We start from the raw sequence: 21,051 nt of genomic DNA, 5'->3' as shown, positions 1-21,051 counted from the left end.
CGGCTCAAACTGTGAATGACTGCATGCAAAGCAGCAGCTCTGACCACTACACTATTTTGGATTACTTGCTTAGCTCATATATTCCTATTTAATTACATTACCTTAATGCCAGAATATGTTCCGCCATCCCCTTTGTGAACACCATAGACCACATGAAGTAATACTTTGGTGGTAGTCCACTGAACAGTGAGGGTGTTATAACAGAATGTGGAACACAGATTGACAGTGACTTCTCTGTCAACCACAACAGTGCCACTGACATCAGAAAGTCCTTCCATGTATTACATCTCCTGACTAAGGGTGTGTAATCCAGCAGGTAACAGGCCATGGCCACCCTGTACCCTCCCCTCAGTAGACCAATCAATGTGTACAGTGACCTTTCACCATGCAACCCCCCCCCCAGACACCTGCAACAAATGTAAATAGGCTGCAAATGTATCCCACAAAGATAATCCCAGGTGTTACACACATGCCGTGTATGGGCAGACTGCTATACCCCCAATGAATCCCTGTACCATTCTGGCTACATAGATGTGATCACTGCCTGACATACACAGCCATGTCTCACCAAATCTGGTCAGGAATGCAACATCTTAGGTAACCAATCTGTCCACACAACATGCACCAGAGACCTTGATCTCACTTCCACACTACAAAGAACATGCTGGTGGGACATGTTTACAACCCAGACATTGTCCATGGTATGGAATAAACATCACATACATAGATTCATAGGTTCATAGGTAGGTACTAGGCTATCGGCCCAAGGGTCTAAGTAAGCCTAGCCAACAAGGTTCCTTGGCTTATGCCACCCAAGAAAGTTAATTTCTTGTGTTCCTGTTGAGCAGAGACACAGAAGTGATCCCCAGGGTGTATTTCCTATAGGTTCATAGGAGGTTATAGGAGGATACTAGGCTATTGGCCCTAGGGCCTATATAAGCCTAGCCAAAAATGTACCCTGGCTTTCGCCACCCAAGAAAATTATTTTCCTGTGCTCCTGTCGAGCAGAGCCACAGAAGTGATCCCGGGATGAATTTCATATTTCCCATCTAATCATCAAGATTTTTCTTGAAGAGTGCTAATGAGGAGCTCTGTTTGACATAGATAGGTAGTCTGTTCCAGAGTATGGGAAGTCTTTGGGACAGGAATCTATCCCTCCAGCATGTTCTGTTTATTGTGGTGATAAGGTTTAGGTCCCTAGAGCGTGTAGCTTGGAGGGATTGGGATTTCTTTAAGTGTAGCATGTCCAACAGCTCTGGGTTTGACATAGCTTTGTATGTTAGGCAGAGATCACCTCTGAGTAGGCGATATGCGACGGAGTAAAGCTGGAGTTTTTTGAGACAGTCTACGTAGGGCATCTGTTTGAGGCCAGTAATCCTCTTTGTGAGGAATTTTTGTGGCCTTCCCAGTTGTTGTAGATGTCTTGTGAGGTACATATCAAAAGGAGCATTGTACTCTATAATGGGTCTAATGAGTGATGAGTAGAGGGGAACAATGACCTCTTTTTTTCTGGATGAGCAACCTTTTGTGATGAGGTGAGCCACGTAGAAAGATTTCCTGACCACTGTGGCGATGTGATTATCAAAGGAGAGACTACTGTCCACCTGTGTCCCAAGGTCTCTTTTCACATTTTCAGCATTAAGTAGACTATCAGCTATGTGGTAGTTCATGGGCACAGAGTTTTTACCAAAGGGGATGACAATACACTTTTTGGCATTGAGCTTCAGGCCATGGCTTTGACACCATGCATCTGTCTCAGTGAGGCCCTTTTGTAGTATGTCCACATCGTTAGGAGTTTTGATTATGGCTCCTAGTTTGCAGTCATCTGCAAACTTTGTTAGCCAAAGACCTTCTGTGTTAGCCTGTACTTCAGAGAAGTAGATACCAAACAGGAGAGGACCCAGGACTGAACCCTGTGGTACTTCACTTGTCACTGGTCTGAAGTCGGATTTGGAGTCTGCTACTTTCACAGTGTGGGTTCTGTCAGTGAGCCAGTTGGCAACCCATCTTGTGACATAGGGATTTATACCTAGTTTAGTGAGCTTATCTATAGTTCCACAGTGGGGGATGGTGTTGAATGCCTTGGCGAGATCTAGATAAGCTGTGTGAACCACCTTACCCTCATCTATGGCTTTGGTGACTGCTTCAAAGAAGTCAATCAGGTTTAGGAGACATGATCTGCCTTTTACAAATCCGAACTGGGTAGGGTCCAGAGTTTGGAGATTTCCAATGTCTTTGTTTATGAGTTCCATGATGATACATTCCATGGCCTTGCAGACCAGGCTCGTCAGGCTAATGGGGCGGTAGTTCCCGGGGTCCGTCATGGCTACCCCTTTCTGGAGTGGGATAACCATCGCGGTGCGCCATTCAGTGGGCACAAAGCCTGAGGTGAGACTATGACTGAACATGGTACTTAGGTAGGGTGCCAGTTAATTCTGTAGTTCGTGCAGAATGCAGCCTGGGATATTGTCAGGTCCCATGGATGCTGTGTTCTTGGCTTTGGAGAGTATGTTTTTTACCTGAGCAGCCGTGATTACAGTAACTTTGCATTCTTCCAGTATAGAGATGGGCCCTCTAGGGGGTGAGAGGGAGGTAAAGTTAGCACTGAACCTATCTGCCATGATGTTGGCAATATCAGTTGGTTCTGTATATTTAGTGCCATTGTGCAGTAACTCAGAGCAGATCTGAGTGTTGCCATTGAGATTATTGACATAACTATAGAATGCTTTGTGGTTGTCTTTAGAGTGAGTGGCAATTTTGTTTTCGTAACTAGCTTGGAGAATTTTATGAGGGATCTCAGCTTCTTACTGAGGTTGACCAGGGCGTTCCTCCAGTCATGGGATTTTACTCTTTTTTGCAACAGTTTCTTTCTTCTTTTGTAGAGTTTGTTTATGGCAGAGGACCACCAGATCGGCTTCCTTTTTTTGGAGGATAGCATCTTGGTTCTATTAGGGATAGCATGATCCATGCACTCGTGTAAGTGCCTATAAAGTGCATTTGTGTAGGATTCAGCAGTCGTAACTTTATTGTCCATCTGCATGGGTGTCATGAAGTTTGCCACTTCTGTCTTAAGAAGTGTGAAGTTGGCTTTGGAGAAGTTTTTTACGGTGGTTTCCCTAATTGGGGGTGGGGGCGGGATGTGGATGTCTAGGGTGATTAGCTTGTGGTCGGATCTGACCAACAAGGAATTGACCTCTGGTGTGGAACACCGGTTGCCCATGTTGGTAATGACCAGGTCTAGGATATTACTGCCCCTGGTGGGGGTGTGAATAAGTGGATCCAAGGCACTGGAGTTTATGAATTCCAGAAAACGTTGAGCAAAAGAGTTGGTACATGAGTAGTTTTCCCAGTTAATGGTGGGGTAGTTGAAATCACCCATTATTAGGGTGTTAGGTTGTGCCCTAATACTTTTCAGTATATCAAGAAATGAGGAGTGTGAATCCTGGGGCATGGTGGGGGGTCTGTAGCAAGCTACAATTTGGATTGCGGTCTTTCCCAGAGTTAGTTGCACTTGGATAATCTCGGCTGCATTATGCTGTTCAACTAGCCTGGAGGTGTGGATATTCTTAATGAATATGGACACGCCTCCACCTTTAGTGCTTCATTCTGGGTTGGGTGGCCAAAAGGTGTGGTATGAATTATAGCCTGGTAATGCAGGGGTGCTCTCTGGAGCTTTGAACCAGGTCTCTGTCACTGCACAGATGTCGGTGCTCTCCATTTTAAGAAGTGCCTTGAGTGAGTGCATTTTGAGGTTTAGATTTCTAGCATTGAGTAGCATTACTCTCAGATTTTGCTTGCTTGTACATGTTACGGTGGTGAATTTGTCATTTGAACCTTGCTTAAAAAAAAAGCACTATAGGGATGGCAAGAGCCTTAGCCAGTATCCGGAATTCCAAGGGCGACAGGTGGAAGCCATCTCTGGCAAAGCATCGTGGTCTGTCGATCATGTCGTCCCAGGCAGACAAATACTGGATCCCCTTAGAATGACACCAGAAGCTTAGTCAATTGTTGAAGTCAATAATTTTGTCCTTGTACTGTGGCATCATTCTGGATGATGGCAGGATGCTACTCAGGGCCAGGGTCATACCTGCCTGGGCTACAAGATCGGAGAGCTCCTCCATGTCTCTTTTCATGTAGTCCAGGTCATTCACGCCAACATGGACAATGACAGTGTCATATTTGTACTTGTTGTGGAGTGACCTGAGTGCGTGCATTATGTGGTGGATCCTGGCACCTGACAGGCAGCTGACAGTAACTTTCTCCTTGTTTAGCCTGGTGAGTGGAACATCAGTGTGCCTGACTATAGAGTCACCTATGACTAGAGTGTTGGGTACGTTGTTATGCCTTATGGGCTGTGGTTGAGTGGCACACTGAGTTTGTGGGCTATGTGTCATTTGGGTTGTGTTGGGGGGTGGAGTTTGCTTGCATTTCTGCTTTGGAGGTCCCTTATGCTTGGGCAGGTTTTTATTGAGAGCCTCCGTGAATGTAGGTGTGTGTTTTGTGTTTCTATGTGTGTGTTTTGGTGGTGTAGGTTTTGAGGGACTATGTGATGAGTGTGGTGTGGTGCAAGTGTTTACCTTCTCCTTTTGACTGTCTAGATTTTTCTTGAAGAGTGCTAATGAGGAACTTTGCTTGACATAGATGGGTAGCTTGCTCCAGAGTATAGGAAGTCTCTGGGACAGGAATCTATCCCTCCAGCATGTTCTGTTTATTGTGGTGACAAGGCTTAGGTCCCTAGAGCATGTAGCTTGGAGGGATTGGGATTTTTTTTAGGTGTAGCATGTCCAACAGCTCTGGGCTTAACATAGCTTTATATGTTAGGCAGAGATCTCCTTGGTGTAGGTGACATGCTACAGAGTAAAGCTGGAATTTTTTGAGACAGTCAGTGTAGGGTATCTGTTTGAGGCCAGTAATTCTCTTTGTGGGGTACTTCTGTGGCCTTTCCAGCTGCTGCAGATGTCTTGTGAGGTACATTCCAAAAGGGGCATTGTACTCTATAATGGGTCTAATGAGTGCCGAGTAGAGAGGATGAGAACCCTTTTGTGATGAGGTGTGCCACATAGAAGGATTTCCTGACTACTGTGGCAATGTGATTATCAAAGGAGAGACTACTGTCCACCTTGGTCCCAAGGTCTCTTATCACACATTCAGCATTAAGTAGACTGCCGTTTATGTGGTAGTTCATGGGTACCAAGTTTTTACCAAAGGGGATGACAATGCACTTTTTGGCATTGAGCTTGAGGCCATGCCTCTGACACCAGGCATCTGTCTCAGTGAGGCCCTTCTGTAGGATGTCCACATCATTTGGGGACTCTGCTATGGCTCCTAGTTTGCAGTCATCTGCAGACTTCATTATCCAGAGGCCTTCTGTGTTAGCCTGTTCTTCAGAGAAGTAGATACCAAACAGGAGAGGTCCCAGGACTGAACCCTGTGGTACTCCACTTGTCACTGGTTTGAAGTCAGATTTGGAGTCTGCAATTTTACAGTGTGGGTTCTGTCAGTGAGCCAGTTGGCAACCCATCGTGTGACATAGGGACTTATACCTAGTTTAGTGAGTTTAACTTTTCAGAATGGGGGATGGTGTTGAAAGCCTTGGTGAGGTCAAGATAGGCTGTGTGAACCACCATACCCTCGTCTACTACTTTGCTGACTGCCTCAAAGAAGTCGATCATGTTCAGAAGGCATGATCTGCCTTTCACAAACCCGAACTGGGTGGGGTCCAGAGTTTGGAAGTTACCAATGTCTTTGTTTATGAGTTCCATGATGATACGTTCCATGGCTTTGCAGACGAGGCTCATCAGGCTAATAGGGCGATAGTTCCCAGGATCAGTGGTGGCTCCCCCTTTGTGGGGTGGGATAACTGTTGCTGTGCACCATTCAGTGGGCACAAAGCCTGACATGAGACTATGACTGAACATGGTGCTTAGGTGGGGAGCCTGTTAATTCTGAAGTTCTTGTAAAATGCTGCCTGGGATGCTGTCCTGTCCCATGGATGCTGTGTTTTTGGTTTTAAAGAGTGCAGCTTTTACCTGCATAGATGTGATTACAGGGACACTGCATTCTTCCTGTATAGATATTGGCCCTTTATGGGGTGTGAGTGGGGTAAAGTTAGCACTGAACCTATCTGCCAGGATGTTGGCAATATCAGTTGGTTCTGTAATTTTTGTGCAGTTGTGCTGTAACTCAGAGCAGATCTGGGTATTGCCATTGAGATTATTGACATAGTTATAGAATGATTTGTGGTTACCCTTAGAATCAGTGATGATTTTGTTTTCATAGCTAGCTTTGGAGGATCTTATAAGGGATCTCAGCTTCTTACTGAGGCTGACCAGGGAGCTCCTCCACTCATGGGATTTTACTCTCTTTTGCAACAGTTTCTTCCTTCTGTTGTAGAGTTTGTTTATGGCAGGGGACCACCAGATTGGCTTCCTTTTTTTGGAGGATAGTGTCTTGGTTCTGTTTGGGATAGCACGATCCATGCACTCGTGTAAGTGCTTATAGAGTGCATTTGTGTGGGATTCACAAGTTGTAACTGTATTGTCCATCTGCATGGGTGTCATGAAGTTCACCACTTCTGTCTTAAGAAGCATGAAGTTGGCTTTGGAGAAATTTTTTACTGTGGTTTCCTTAATGGTGGTGGGGGGATGCAGATATCTAGGGTGATTTGCTTATGGTCAAATCTGGCCAACGAGGAGTTGACTTCAGGTGTGGAACACCGGTCACTCATGTTGGTAATGACTAGGTCTAGGATATTGTTGCCCCTGGTTTGAGTGTGGATAAGTTGATCCAGGGCATTGGAATTTATGAATTCCAGAAAGTGTTGAGCGAAGGAGTTGGTACATGAGTAGTTTTCCCAGTTAATGGTGAATCAGTTCACATCACTGGCCATCCGCAATGCACATCTGGATGAGTGGATGGGGAATGGAACACCTGCCCCTGGGGATCACTCCAGTGACTATACTCAGTGGCCACACTGGGGACTATTTTCAGGTGACATGATGGCAGAGTATTCCCAGACTGGCCTTGTACAGCCTTCATGGCTATTCACCTAGAACACACATATGAATCTATGTACCTATGGATCCCAGTACTGGCAATTTTGTGTGTGTGTGTGTGTGTGTGTGTGTGTGTGTGTGTGTGTGTGTGTGTGTGTGTGTGTGTGTGTGTGTGTGTGTGTGTGTGTGTGTGTGTGTGTGTGTGTGTGTGTGTGTGTGTGTGTGTGTGTGTGTGTGTGTGTGTGTGAACAGTAATCTCTGTGTGTTTGGTTGATGCAATATCCCCTGGGGGTGTAGTTATCAGCAAATGTAGGTGTGTTCATCCCACTACACTGACCATTCTCCACTCTGCAACAGAATATGTCAATCACCACATACCTATGTACAACACTTGGCACTGTAAGCTGTGAGGCATATGCATTCACTGTTATACAGACCTGGGAAGTCTGTGCAGATAGAGCTTTACTTTGCCTATGACATGGTTGATGTGTTATCACACTGCCATACCCCTTGGACTTCCTGCAGACCCACATCCTGGTGACACACAGATGCCTAGAACACAAACAGAATACAGACTGTGAAAACACATTCACTCAGCATTACTAATGGCAATAATGCATAATGGTCAAAACTGTGTACACACTCTGATGTGTACCCCTTATACATGCCAGATGACAGCAGCTTACACACCATTATATAGCTATAATTTAGTATGTTTACTCTGTGCATCAGACAGATATTTGCATGTCCCTGCATCGATGATTTGGATGGCAGGGATCTGGCACAGGTTTCATCATATGCACAGGGTGTTCTGCGGTTTTGCCAGAGGCCTAGGCTGCACCATTCAGTTGACATTATGGGTGTGTGTTTGGGGTGTGGGAATAATATTGCCTATGCAGGTGTGGTGCATGTGTGTGGAGGTGACCTTTTTCCTGACTGTGATATGTGTGTTTGTGTGTCTGCATGCACACAGTCACGCCATATGGCTGCCCTACACTGGTATTTTTGCGACAGCTGTGGGCCGTACATGGCAGGGTGTACAGTTCACTGTCTCCAGCCACGGTCATAGGAACTGGACCTGCCAGGGGTCTGACTGGCACCACCAGAGGCAAGGCCCAAGCCAGTACTACTCCTCAATGGTGACTGGTGTCTGCTGGAACCATGACCCTGTTTGGACCAGCCAGGACCATGTGCCCATGGCCTGCTGCATCATGGCATGGACAGCACACCACCTTCAGTACTGCCAGTGTTACTACCACTATAGGAGCATGATGGTGCATGGCCACATGGACCCCCACCTGATTGTGGTGCTGAGCTACGTCCATGTGGCTGCTGCCTCTCCCCTGCCAAACTTTCAAGCACAGATATTCCACAGTTGAGGAGTGCCCCGATCTCACCCAACCATTTATCAATGATCTCATTGGCCTCATGCCTGGCTGCAACAAGGTCCTGGATACAGCCATGAACACCAGGGAGAGGTTCTGCCACAAGGCTGTGCAGTTGTCTGGTGTTATGTTCATTATATGCCTGCATATCCATTACAGCCCGAAACATGTGCCTGGTAACCGCTGCATTGACAGTTGCCAAATGGGCTGGATGGGTAGCAATCCTAATTCTATCACCCCTGCCCATCTGCCTGTGTGTGACCTTGACAGCAGTCTGGCTATGGCTAGTGCCTGGCTGCTCACTTGCCATAGTCTCCACACTTGCATGTCTTGTGCCTGCACACAGCTGTTCTTCAATTGTGGCCACTGGTGACGGGGAATGTGTGGGCATTGTGACTGTGTGCATGGATGGGGTTGACAAAGGTAGAATGCCAACTGGTGACACAGCTGCAGCCCCTGACAACTCCACCTGTGCCCTACTATGGTTGTCATCATGGCCAGAGTCGCCAAATAAGCTCACATCGCTTGTATAGTGGGAGGAACTGGGACCACCATGCCCACCTGTTAAGAAAAGACAACATATGCACATTACTAACAGCATTATATGGTTTGCTATTATATGCTCACACTCACACACACACACTCACACACACACACACACACACACACACACACACACACACACACACACACACACACACACACACACACACACACACACACACGGTGTCCCACAGGCATTGCACAGACCTCACAATAGGCAGAAAGTGACAGTCAAATCAATTACTCAGACCAAAACAGACACACTCTGGACAGGCCCTCAACATCATGCAGTGCATACCTTTCAACTTACTTTTACTCCTACTTTATACCACTGGGATGTGTGAGTGTCTTTAGTAGGTGTTGAGCCTTCACCTAGAAAATACTACACCCATGTAGACATTAATGCTGTTCACCTGGATAACACTGTATCAAAACCTAAGGAAAATAACTACAAACTGTACATAGCTTTCAAAACTATTTCAATATGTGGGTCATACTTCCTGTCTGCTGCACATACCACCTATGTTGGTCTGGCACAGTACTGGTTTGACCACTGGATTAGTGACCCTACTTAATGTCATACTGTGAATTCCAGTTGTCATAAGCAATACATGTATGTGAAAACAAGGACATTGCCTCAAACAACTTCACAAACTTACAGTGGATATAGTAAGTCTACACACCCCTCTTAACATGCAAGGTTCTTGTGACATATCACATGAGACCACATTAATATTGCCATGACATTTCCACCATTTCATATGACATGTATCCTGTGCACTCTGAATTAGAAACGTACACATCAGGTAGGGGTGGCATATCATACATGTTAGTATTATAATAGCTGGCTTGCAGAAGGTGCACACCCATAAACCAATACTTTGGTAAAGCACCTGTTGATCTCACTACAGCATTCAGTCCTCTTGGGAAGGTGTTTCTTAACATGGCACATCTCGACATGGCAATGTTTGCAAACTCTCCCTTGCCAAACACCTCCAAATCTGTCCAATTGCAAGGCCATCCCCTGTGCACAGCACTTGTCAGGTCAACACACAGACTGTGTATTGTATGTAGGTGTGGCCTCAGGCTTGGCCACAGCAGACTGTTGATTGTGTTCTTGTGAATCCATCCTTTTGTTCATTTGGATGTAGGGTGTGGCCCATTGTTGTGTGCAATGTTGGGATTTCTCCCCATCCACAGCTATGTGGCAGACACCAGACAGATCATAGCCACAAGTGACTGGTGTTTGGAACTGGTCATAATACAATCCAAATTGGCTAGAACCCCAGTTCAAGCTGGTGGACAGCAAACCCAAAGCAGGACACTACCATCCATCACCCTGCTTCACTGTGTGGGTAGTGTTGTTCTGCTGTTGTGCAGTGCTGTTACTGTGCCAAACTAACATGACCAAATTGTGGACAAAGAGTTCAACCTTGATCTCATAACACCTTCACACATTCCCAGACATGCGTTTTGAAAAGCTGATGTATTGTGTTGTCCAGACGTTACCCAGAACTGGATGTTGTATGCTGTGAGGAACAGCTGCCATCATCAAAACACATTCTATACCCAAGACATGTGAAGTCCATGGAAGACAGTTGTGACATGTATTACACACCCAGTACTTTCCAGAGATGCTTGATACTCCTTCACTGTTGCTGTATGGCTCCTACCAGCCTCCCTGGACATTTCTGGAATAATATTCTCAACATACATGTAGGGATGTCCACTTCTTCAAAATGTCACTGTTGCACCATATCTTGTACACCTTTTGATGACTATCTGCACTGTGTCCCATGGCATATGCAATGCTGTGTGTAGTTGTTCATAGCCTTCAATCCTTTTGCAGCATGTTAAGCTGTATAGAACCATGGCTTTTGCTGTAGCAGGCAACTGTGGGTCTGTGTTGGGATAATCTTGGTATATGAGCTGACTGTTATTTGTAGGTAATCCAAGAGATGTGATTGATGGCAGGTATGTACCCAATATGATCAACTGCTGTGGTTTTATCAAATGCTTCCTCCTGTCCACACATATGCATCTAGCTTCTTTGACTGTTTCCACTCCACATACATGCTCCCCTAACAGAGGTGTATGTTTCACATTTACATTGTACAGATTATAGGTCACATGACAGGTTGCATGGCTTTGGTCTTGTGTATTGTGCTCACATTTTCATATCTCACAAATACCTGGCATTGTGACATGTGTGTACACCTTTGTATGCACTGTATCACAGTAATGTATACAATATGTCCCTACTATTGGCACTCTGTCCCCACATTTTGGCAATCATTATCCAGATGTCCTGCAATAACAGGTTTGTGAGTTATGCTACAGATATGTGACATCTCATGTAAATAGGCCCCTGTGATATCATGCAGTGAAGCCCACCACAGGTGATCATACAGATACACGTGATTTGCTGACTATAACAGTTCTGTGCATGGCCACATGCATGACCTTAAAATGCCTGGGGTACTGGTAAGCCACAACAGGAAGAGCTCATACTTACCGGTCTCAGGCTGCTGTGCCTCATGTTGATGAGAGGTACCTAGGTATTGTGAGGGAGAGGTATTGTCAGCAGCTTCACAATAGCCATTGGTCCAGGAGCAATGCTACATTTATGCATTTATAATGATATTATACTATTTGCTATTCTTCACCGAAGATGAGCACATGTGTGCATTACTAAGCCACACCCACTACTCTATTTTGCAATGACATATGCATCTAAAGACTCTATAGTACACAGTTGGAATGTAACCTCAGTACACTGATGTGGACATTTGCCTTACCTGGATGCTCCTCACTGGTTTCCTGGGTGGCACCCACCTCCACAACAGCTACATCTTGTACTGGTTGTACTCTGTGGGCCAGCCCAAGGTTGGCAAGGAACTCCTCCATTGCTGTAAGTAGGGCCTCACTGGCTGGCCCCCCATCAGTAGCGGAATGGTCTCTTGCCACCAAAGCGGCCCGTCGACGTGCACTTCGAATCAGGTCAGTTGCTCTGTGCCTGACATGTTCATACATGCGGGCATGGTTCCCCAAGATGTTGACTCTCTGTGTGATGTGTTCCCAGAGGGCTGTCTACTGGATATCATAGGCAGGAAGCCTCTGCATAACACCTGGAAGACATAAACAGGGAAAAACACATCACAGGACATCAGACATTGTCCATGGTTCTTTACAGAGACAGCTCACAAGTAATGAGTATCAGTAGCCACAACATTACATCAAATCATACTCCTGTACCTAGCAGCACTGTATGGACATGCATAGCATTTTATGTCTAAGTAGACAGTTAGCACCTGATTCATGCTGATGGTAGGGATACATGTGGTGTGCATATCCACCTATACTGATGTTGAGCCAGGGTGGTGATGTTTGGCATAAACATGTCTGAAGCAGGTCGGCTTTAGATATGGTGTGTGTATATGTGCTGTGGCTGACCTCCATTACAGGGTGGGTTGGATAGTTGCCTGTGAGACTGCAGACATATGTGGGGATGGCCTTCTGATTGCTGTCACTGGATGTGTCCAATTTGTAGTCATACTCAGTATTACATTGATGCACCTGTGACCTACTATGCTCAATGAGACACAGGTTGACATGCTGGCCAGATGGTGACTGCTCCTAGAGACTTGGTGGTGGAATGAAGAAGTACAGGGGAGTATGCAGAAAAAGGTGTTGGCAAAGGAGAAGTGGGATTGACAGACAGATGTAGAGAGCAAACATGAGTATAAAGAGATGGGGTGCATGGCATAGAGAGTGTTGGACATGGCTAAGGATGGGGAGTCTGACGTATAGATGGGAAGTCTAAGAATTGTATGTAATGTTGGACAGCAAGGATGGTGTATAGGGCCTGTACCTATTGGCTAGACAGAGGCACATAGCTAGGAAGGATGTGCAGCATAAAAGGGTGATAAAGGAATATGAGTGGAACATACTCACAAGCTAGGAGTGTGTTTAGAACATATGGAAACATCACTTTGATGGGCTGTTCCATGAGGAAAATGGGAGAGGGAGAGAAGGTTGGCTGAGGTGGGTATAGTTAATCAGGAGGTGCAACAGATTATCAAAGAGGATGTAAAGATAGCTATGAAGGGGTTTAACACTAGAAAGGCTGTTGTTCCAGGTGACATACCTGTGGATGCATGGAGGTGTTTATGAGACATGGCAATGGTATTTTTAACTGGATTGTTTACTGTAATCTTGGAAAATGAGAAAATGTGTGAGGTGTTGGTGAATTTTTATGGGTACTGCTTATCTGAACAAGGGTGGTCTGCAGAGCTGTAGTAACAAGTGAGGGATAACATTGACCGATCACAGGATGAGGTAATGGTAAACGGTAGTGGCAGCTAGGTTGAGAACATGGTGATGCTTGATGATCAGCAGTATGGTTTCATGCCAGGTAAGAGCAGTACAGATGCAAATGTTGATCCAAAAGTGTTGATGGAGATCTACAGTGAAGCTCAGATGTAGCTGTATTGTTTCGATGTGCACCTACAGACAGCATATGACATGCTGCCTGGAGAGAAGTTGCGGTATTGTATGGGAAGGTCAGGGATGCAAGCAGAGTCTGTCAGACTCCTACAGGATATGTAACAGGCTAGTGTGACAGCAGTGATTTCTGGTTTTGACGTGACAGGTGCATTTAAGGTGGCGGTGGGACACATCAGGGATCAGCTGTGTGTCCTTTCATATTTGCAGTGGTGAGGGACAGGTTTATAGACATGATCAGATAGGGGCCCCTGTTGACTGTGGAGTTTGCAGATGACATTGTGGTCTGTTGTGAGATTAGGAGACAGGTTGGGGAGACCCTGGAGTGGTGAAGTTATGTTGTACAGAGAGGAGGAATGATGGTCAGTAGGACTAAGAAAGAATATATGTGTGTGAATGGGGGGGGGGTAATAGAGGAATGGTGACAATGCAGAGCATACAGTTTGAAAGGTGGATATGTTTAACTACTTGGGAACACCAGTTCAGAGTTGTGGGTAATGTGGGGCAGAGGTGTACAAGAGAGTACAGGCAGGTTGTGTGTGGTGGGGAGGGGAGTCAGGAGTTATTTGTGACAGACAAGTACCATTAAGAGTGATATAGAATGTCTACAAGAGGGTAGTGTGACTGGCTACATTATATTGGTTGCAGACAGTGGAATTGTAAAAACAGGCAGGATTCAGGGCTGGACACAGCAGATTTTAGGATGTTCACATTTGCACTGTGTGTGACAAGGGGGGGATAGGATTAGGGACATGTATGTTAGTGGATCAGCCCAGGCTGGATGGCTCAGGGACAATGCCAGACAGTGGCATGATTATGTTGGTTTGGACATGTGCTGAGGAGGTATGCTTAGTATATCTTGCAACAGATGAAGCTGCCAGGTTACAGGGACAGCAGAAGGCCTACAAAAGGTGTTTGCATATGGTGATGGCAGACATGCAGGTGTATGGTGTGTGAGAGCAAGATGCAGAGGACTGGAAGCCATGGGGGGAGATGATCTGCTGTGGTGACCCCAAACAGCAATGGCCAAATAAAAGAGAGGGAGATGTTGTAATGTCACTGTTCACAGGTTGCCAATTATTTGCAAGACATGACACAACTCTTTGAGTAAATGACTATAAATATGAGTTACACATATGGTTAGTGTGCATAACAATCGACAGTTGAATGGTATGAGCTTGGTATATCACATGTAGTCCTACACACACAGCTGTGACAATATTTCACTATGCAACTACCCTGTAAAGGTTCATGACATTTCTGAGACAAACATGCATAACATAGTTGTATTCACAATTCACATCTGGATATATATGTGATATCCCTTTATCTGGCCTAGCAGTGTCACAGTATTATTCAGCACACACTCCAGTATTTTCCATATGTGTATCATCATTTTCTGGGGTGTGTCAGGGGCCTGAGCTATATTCTATGTCACTGCAGACAGACACAGATGCTATGGCCATAAGTTCTGCTCAGCAATATATCTGTGCAGCAAGTCTTGCTGGGACATGTATATTAAACTTTCTATTTCCCATTATTACATACCCCCTACTGCAGTCCATTACATGCATACTTGTTTGATATACCTGTTTTTTTCTGTTAATGTTTTTTTTTCCTCTGCCTGTATGGCTGCTTCCTTTTGGATATTTTTTTTTCTTTCTGTCTCTCGGATGTCAGTTATACATCTGTTTTGCAGAGACAGCAGCTTGCCTTTTGTAGGTACTGCTCATGATCAGCTGATGGCCTATGCATGAATTGGAGTTCCTCACTTGCTAATTCCATGTGGGACAGCTGTGGTATTATTCCTATAGCCAATAGCTTGGAAACACAGTCCTACAACTGTGTACCTCATGTAGGCATCAGCCTTTTCCTTGCCTGTGAGGAGGTTTTCATGGATGTGTGTTACACACAGCATCACAGAGGGCTGCTGTAATAACAACTTACAACAAAGACTGTGAAGACAGCCCAACACACCAGGGACAAATGTTCCTGACATAGGGACAGAGTGTGAGTATTTCTGTTATACAATTGAAGTAATGCTAGTTTGACAGGGTTTGTGTGGATATGGCTGCTCTGCATGATTTGCATTCTGAGAGTATTATGTGGTTGACATAGCTCAGACTGGCCAGAGTTTGGACTCTTATTATTAGTGTGTTACTCACACATTTATTGAATTTGGAAGGTCAGTAGCATTCTCTGTAGTATAGCAGTCAGTAAATGGCAGCATCCGTGTTTGTTTCTGACTTCATATTCCTCAGAATTAATATGTTACAATAAACCCTGTTACACCAGCAACTTTCTCAGTTTCTAAAAGCAATATCTCCATCATGCACCTGTTTTTAGGCCTCTTTCCACAAGTATGTCAGGCTTTGTCCATATATCATGCAGTAAGAGGCAGAGAGATATGGTATATCATTACTTAGTGACTTAATTCCTAATATTATCCCAGTTATGTATCAGACTGCCAGACATGTTATCTGTAAGAGGCCTTATATATGATGACAAGGCCTGGACATTCTTTGGACTGTGTACAGTTGGGAGGTCTTTGTATTTCTGGCTATTGTTAACAGACTGTCAGGATTGTGTAGCAGTGTATTGTGACTATGTTATTTTATGGGGGGTGGTAGATGTGAGTGTTATGTTTCCTTTTCTATCTGACTTTGTATGCTGTTCCTGTTTCTGGTGCTCTATCAAGTGTTACATGTTTGTAGGGTAAGACTGGAACATGCCCCATAACATGGTCAGGTACCATACTACACTGTGTATTGGGCCAGTATATGTAGGGGTAGTGTGTGTGTCAAACATGCTGACAGTTTTGTTCACATACTCCTTATACTGCATGCACTTTCACACTGGTGTCTGTTTCTCAATGCTGCTACATCCCTGGAGTACCTGGTATATATTACATGTGTATTCTCCCATAGCAAGATTGTTTTTTTGTTGTGTCAGTCTGCCTGTAGTTTGGATATTGCTTGGTGATATGGCTAGCAGCTCAGTGTATCTTCCCTAATTTGATGTTATGTCCAGATATTTTGCAGATGTACTGTTGCCTGGCCCCCATAAGTGCTGTGTATTTCTGACACATCAGTGGGATGATGTGAAGATTTACTTGACTAACTACTGGGAACTGATTGGGTTTTGGACTTGTGCTATTCCACTCAATATATGTTAGAACAGACAGGAGGGTGTTACTGCATCAACTATGTCAGCTCATCTACACCAGTATTTCAGATATGTCCACATTTTCATGCCTCCCCCCCATTGTCAGGCTTGGTTATGCTTTGTTGCACTAAGGTGTTCTGAGCATACCTCTCAACCAGCCAGATTGTTTCAGACTGTCCAAGTTTATTGCTCATATTTCCGGTCTGTTCCACAGATTCATTATTGTCCATTTTTCTGGTACATCACTGTGAGGATGTGAGGATTTCTGTCAGTAAATGCTGACATACATTTTGGTTTTTGAATGCACATCCCTATTCACATGTATGCTGACACAAATCCTGTTACTGTAGCAACATTCTATATTGATACCTGCAGTACATACATTATGCCCCTAGTCTTGGCCCATAGTCCATCCATTTTGACAGCCTTTGTCCAGAATTCTTGCAGTAACAAGTGTTGACATATGGTGATGAGGTATGACTGCACCACATGCTGTGAGCATATATCTGTATATATATATATATATATATATATATATATATATATATATATATATATATGTATATATATATATATATATATATATTTATATATATATATATATATATATATATATATATATATATATATATATATATATATATATATGTGTGTGTACATAATTCCTTTTTATATATCTAAATTTATAATTTTATATATATATATATATATATATATATAGACATGTGTTTGTCTCATATGTATATCTCAATATCTCTGTGGTAAATACTTTTTCATAGTTATCTCTCACCATACTCATCTATTATGTGTATATTTATATATACTAAACATGAGTAATTCCACAGTGTTTTTTCCCTACTATTCTATACCTGTACTGAATGATATATTTGAAAAAGCAGCAGATGTTTTTGATAGCTCAGATGGTGTAGTGGGATGTTCTCTGATGGGGCCAAGACTTGGCAGGGCTGATTATTTTTTTGCTGGGCATATATATATATATATATATATATATATATATATATATATATATGTATATATATATATATATATATATATATATATATATATATATGTATTCAGATATATGTATATATTTATATATATTGATATTGATAAAAATTTGTTTTACGTACATACTGAGATATCTCTACATATATTACGTATTAATGTTTATTTATATATATATATATATATGTGTGTGTGTGTGTGTGTGTGTGTGTGTGTGTGTGTGTGTGTGCATCTCCATACACATATACGTTTATATCTATGTACAACACATGACTAATGTTAACAAATCTTTTCTCTACTGTTGAATGACTCTGCTGTATGATATGTTTGAAAAACCATCAGACATTGCTACAGCTCAGATGGCTTAGTGGTAACTTGCTTTGGCTATGGTGTGCTGGGTCCTGTGTTCAAGACTTGCAAGAGCTGGTTATTTTGTTGTTGGGCAGAACAAGGGCTGTTGGATACTGAGTGATTAAGGCTCTTTTAAGCAGTTGTAAGTGGGTTTGCGCAGCGGTAAGCAATGTTAACTTCTGGTTAACTATACATACAGACAGTTAGCCTTAAATGTGCTTAATCTGTGTAGCCATCACTTAGTGTCATGCAAGCAGGCTTAGTCCTGCTTACTACTGCTTAATCCTGCTTACCCCTGCACTAATTTCTTTAAAAGATAAAAAAAAGGATGATAGGAAAGTGGTGAAAATGGGCAGAAGAGGGAAAAACAATATAAAAGATAGCTTGGAATGTGCAGGATGGGTGTAGGGAAGGTCAATAGCTGTCCATTTCTTCTACAGCAACAGCTGTGCATATATATTGAATTTGGAGGTAAATTTGGACACTCGAACCCCTGAGAGAGGGGTGAAGACAACAATAATATGTTGTGAAGCCAATTAAACCAGATTATACGTGTCAAGTGGACACATGTATGAAATGGACAATTATGCATGGGTTGACATTTTCTGGGGGGGAATAGATTGCCCTTTTTTTTAAGGTGAGAGTGGGATGTTGGGGACGGATAGTAGGTATATTTGGGGAGGTAGGTTTGGTAGGAAGACAGACAAGACAGCATACAGGGGCAGTATATGACACATGTGGGGGTAAACACCTTGGATGGGGAGGGGTGTTTTGTAATTGGAAGCCCATGAGCCCCCAAACTGATACAGTGGGACTGAGATCACCACCCATGAGCAATCACCACTGCACCTTCATGGTCCCGAAGGTGGCTGTGCTGGGGACTGAGCAGGATGGGCAGGCTGCCTCTCTATATGCACCACGCAGCCCTCAAGCTGGTGTAGCAGATCTCCAAATTCCTTGTGGTGCTCGCAATGCACCGAACTCCGGACCTGTCTTTGGGTGACAGGATCCTGTCTGCACATGCATGGGGGGGACAAGCCCCATCCCCTGAGGTGGTTCCACCCAAAGCTGGTGCAGGACCAGGGGATGAGGAGGTCCCAGGGTGGGTCCCAGACATGCTGGGGCCCAGTGCCATGGCCAGATGAGGCAGGAGGGGTCGATCCACTGGGATCGGCCTTCCCAAAAGTGCTATGGTGTTGCAGTTTTAGAACATATGTTGGTTAGTAATGGTAAACACATTCCAAAATTAGTTATAACAGCATGCATGAGTATTCGCATTAACCCAAAACAACAGATTTGGAACATTTGCATAGCAAACAGAACACATGCATATATGGAACCACAGTGGGCATTACACCGGCATGCAGGTTACATTGATAGCAACATGGTACCAATGATAGTATTTGAACAAGGAACATTAATTGGAATACATTTCAACATTTGTAGAACAATAGGACACATGTCCCAACAATGGGTTTGGTTTAAAACATACCCATTCATTTATTTGTTTAGATTTTTGGTGAAGCTAAGGTTGGGGAGAGAGAGAGATGTCAATTAACAAATGTAGATTCTTGCAGTGGTCACAGCTTTAATGATCATTGCTTTAATCATTACTCCACAGGTATTATTACAACAACCTATGGCCTTGGGTTGGGCAGTGGAAGATCTGTGGAGGTAATGTTTGTTAATACCTGACTGTTTCTACCCATATTCACATAGTCAGGGTTACATATGTGCACTCATACTGTGTGTCTGTGGGTGTGTGTGTGAATGTGTGCGTGTGTGTATGTGTGTGTGTGTGTGTGTGTGTGTGTGTGTGTGTGTGTGTGTGTGTGTGTGTGTGTGTGTGTGTGTACTACTGACATACTCTGCCTTGATTTCTATCGGTCACCCTGGTTGTTGGTAACAGGGACCAGTAGCTGTGACAGCATGACACTTTTGAACATTTCTTGGGGGAGACCACTTGGTGTATGTACTTATCCTACTGTCATTTGGATCCTTGGGATTGGACCATTGGTGTTGGGCACAGTATAACTACAGCCTTATTATAGCTACTTTATACTTTCTCTTACCTGGAATACATGTGGAGGGAATGTTTGTTAACACTACCTGACTGTTTCTAGCCATATTCACATAGTCAGGGTTACATATGTGCACTCATACTGTGTGTGTGTGTGTGTGTGTGTGTGTGTGTGTGTGTGTGTGCACGTGTGCGGTGTGTGTGTGTGTGTGTGTGTGTGTGTGTGTGTGTGTGTGTGTGTGTGTGTGTGTGTGTGTGTGTGTGTGTGTGTGCTATACTCTGCCTTAATTTCTATCGGTTACCCTAGTTGTTAGTAGCAGGGACTGGTATTTTGAACATTTCTTGAGGGAGACTACTTGGTGTAGGTACTTATCTTTCTGTCATTTGCAGCCTTGGGATTGGACTGTGGGTGTTGAACACAGTATAACTACAGCCTTCTTATAGCTACTTTATACCTTCTCTTACCTGGAAGACCTGTGGAGGGAATTTATGTTGACACTACCTGACTGTTTCTATACATATTCACAATATCCTAGTTAAAATTATACATACAGCTTACTACCACTCCCGGGATTCGAACCGTGGCTGTTTCTGCTAAAAATGCAACAAGTTTGTGTTTCAATAGAATGTGCTATTGAGAAACTGCTGCTGCTTTTGTGAATGTTTTCTGTCTAATTCTCTCTTGGTTGTACAATATGACCTTGTGATTACAACATTCTTATATATACATTCCTATGCATACCTTTTGATATAGCACGGTGTGGAAAACAGTGGTTAACACAATATTACTATTCTGATATCAGACCTTGGTGCATGAAACATTTCAAGTCATACAATACCAAAGTAAACACAACCAGTCTGGGTTTTTTCACTTTTATTGACAAGTACTTACACTTTTATTGATATATAACCTGTATGTCACTGTTACTCTCCTACTGGTTTCTTCAGTCATTAAAAACCATGCCAATTTTTAAATATTGCATGGTGACATTTTACTACTTTTTATTTATTTGCCATACATAATAACAGCTAGATTGTTACTCACCAGTCTCGCGATGCAGCCTTAGCAGCCTGCTGGGGT

This window comes from Protopterus annectens, chromosome 8.part1, assembly GCF_019279795.1.
Source record: "Protopterus annectens isolate FY-2018-M chromosome 8.part1, PAN1.0, whole genome shotgun sequence".
In the NCBI taxonomy this organism is placed as follows: domain Eukaryota; kingdom Metazoa; phylum Chordata; order Ceratodontiformes; family Protopteridae; genus Protopterus; species Protopterus annectens.
This window is presented reverse-complemented; position numbering follows the sequence as displayed.